Source organism: Triticum dicoccoides, chromosome 4A, assembly GCF_002162155.2.
Source record: "Triticum dicoccoides isolate Atlit2015 ecotype Zavitan chromosome 4A, WEW_v2.0, whole genome shotgun sequence".
In the NCBI taxonomy this organism is placed as follows: Eukaryota; Viridiplantae; Streptophyta; class Magnoliopsida; order Poales; family Poaceae; genus Triticum; species Triticum dicoccoides.
The window spans coordinates 61,250,527-61,253,507 of record NC_041386.1 but is presented as its reverse complement, the minus strand read 5'-3'; positions in this window follow the sequence as shown (position 1 = coordinate 61,253,507).

The window sequence follows — 2,981 nt, the reverse complement described above, 5'->3', positions numbered from 1 at the left end:
GGGGCTCGACACACCAAGTGAAGACGAGGACGAACCCCAAAAGCAGAGCACCAGGAAACAAAAGAACTTCCCACAAGAAGTAAAAACAGTGAACTCACTTCAGATAACAAAACGTGCGGCGCCCGTAAAGGTACGCACCACACGGCCCATCCCCAAAGGGTCCTGCCACTGGTTGTCAAAACCAATCATCTTCGATCAACTAGATTATTCTAGAAATATCAAGAATGTAGGCTGGACTGCCTTGATACTCGATCCAATAATTGGCGGACTCCGGTTTTCAAATGTCCTTATGGACGGCGGCAGTGGACTAAACCTGATATATCAGGATACAATCCATCACATGGGGATAAACCCAGCAAGAATCCGCCGCAGCAAAACCTCCTTTGAAGGGGTAACACCTGGTCCGGACACCCATTGTATGGGTTTTCTCCGGCTCGAAGTTATATTCGGCTCTGCCGATAACTTCCGCCGCGAAAAGCTAACCTTCCATATCGTCCCGTTCTCAAGTCGCTATCAAGCACTACTGGGACGCGAAGCTTTCGCCCGCTTTAACGCAATACGCATTATGCATCTCTCACGCTTAAGATGCCCGGTCCACGAGGCATCATCTCTTTGAAGGTGAAGCACTAAAGTGCGCCTCCCCAAGCGGAGGACTGTGCGGCCGCTTTGATAGCCCCACAGCAAAATGGCCTCACCGGCCAAAAAACTTCGAAATAGGTCATTCAAGACCACGAACGCGGATAGACGAGTTCGGTGCAAAATCATCATTGATGCAGGCCTAGAGGCCATATACCCCCCGCACTAGGGACTCCACGCATATACAATAAGAGACAATAAAGCTCAATCTTATATATTTTACTTTATACTTTGTTTATTTTAAACTTTTGTTCGGCACGACTCGTTTTCAACTCAGTTCCTCTCTTTTATAGATGAATGTCGTGCGGCACCCGTCCAGGATATGGCACAACGGAGACACAGGCGCAGACGTGCAGTAGGGACCCGTCCTAAAGGATTCTTTTTAGATTAAGACCCTGCGTAAACCTTTTTTACTGTCTCTTGTTGCTACACATCCCCTGGTTTTTTCTTTCTGATATAACCAAGGAGGAGGCTGGCGTCTTGGCATGTGGCCACGTCAGAATTTTTGCACGTACCTGGACACTAGGGGCTTTTTTAATAATAAAGAGTGTTGTTTCACCCGCACTCATAAAGGCCGAACACCTTAGGGAGTGTTCGGTGTCGCGAGTTTTGGCATTATATGCATCAGCTCCGAATCATGTCTTTTGTCAAATGTTGGGTTGCCCGGCTCCTGAGTTCGGCTACCTTACGTTCCGCTCTATCGGCTAAGGTAGCACTAGGAGAACTACTGCGATTGTGCCCCGGTTCGGCCGGGCGAGCACCTCAGCAGAGAAAGCCGAAAACTGACTGTCATGATGTAGCGTGAGACTGGTCAGCCACTCGATGACCTATCGGAATCTATCGGATTCCTCCGCTTTAACGAAGGGCCGCTTCCCGGTCAGGCACATACGCGCCCCGAACTCGGGCGAGCGTAGTCGCCACCAAGGGGCTACCTAAATAGTCTCACTGTCAAGCTCCTATGGCTAAGTGAAAGTGTTAAAGCATTATAGTCCGGTTGCCTGGCCCACTGCGCTATCACCTCCTTTGTAGGACCAAGACGTTGGGTTAAGTGTGAAAATGCTTCTTCTGGGAGCACCCCCGCACTATGTGCGTGGGGGTTGAAGCCAACGACTGCCATCTTTCAGATTCTGTATATATCTTAAAACGGCCGCACAGGAGGTGTTCTCAATACTTGAAGGCACAAGTATAAAAAGGCCACTACAGTTTATCAAAACATTACTTTATAATTACATATGCTATCATAACATAGCATCTTTCGAGCACTGCGTCTCTATTACACGAGCGCCTTCAAGGACTTCCTGAAAATAGTGCTCGGAGGGTACTCGGCTTTTGTCTGAATCTCGGGACGCAACAACGGTGGTCTCCGTCTCTGCCCAGTATGTCTTGACACGGGCAAGAGCCATCCTTGCACCCTCTATGCACGCTGACCTCTTCATTGCATTAATACGCGGCACCGCGTCAAGGAATTGCTGCACCAAGCTGAAATAACTCTTCGGCTCTGATCTCCCCGACCACAGATGACCCATGACGTACTTCATGGTGAGTCCGGACAACCTATTCAGTTCGGCCCATTGAGCCAAACGATCGTCCACTGCCAGTGGATGCTCTGGATTGTGAAACTGCGACCAGAAAAGCTTTTCCACTTCGCGATCTTTCTGATCTCGAAAGTGTTCGGTCGCATCAGCAGCACTCGCTGCCAAATCCAGATAGGTATCCTCCACACTCCACATCCGGTCCAACGGAGCAAACTTCGGATCGCAAAATTTCCTTCGCAGCATAAAGGACTTTCCAGCCGCAATCTGTTCGGCCTGACGCAGCTCCTCCTTCGCAGCTCTCATCGCAGAGCGCGCGTCCTTGGCATTGGCAACGGCCTTCTCTAAGTCCGTCTGTTTCGCCTGGTCTTCTTTTTCAAGAAGTCTGCAACGGTCCGTAGCGCTTTTTAACTTTTCGGCCATCTTGGCCATCTCTTCCTTGCTTCGGCAATGAGCAGCCTGTTCGGCTCTCAGCTCTTCAAGGGCTTTCCTGGTGGCCGCATCACTTTCGCTGGCTTGTTCTTTAGCTCGGGCAAGTTCTGCCCTAAGACTCTCCACGGCGGCCGCACCATCTGCGTCAAAGCACACACATCGTAAGACACAGGCATAAAACTGTTCTTACCTGATGCCGCCCGAGGAATTACATACCTTGAGCCTCATCAAGCCGCTTATTAAACAAGCGTGATGTCGGCATCTGCCACGTCCAGTTGCCGCTTTAGTTCGGCAAAATCTTCAGTTCGGCTCGATTCCGGACACCATGCCGCCTACATTCAAAGGCGACATCTTAGACCTGGGATTATGATCCTCCGCGTG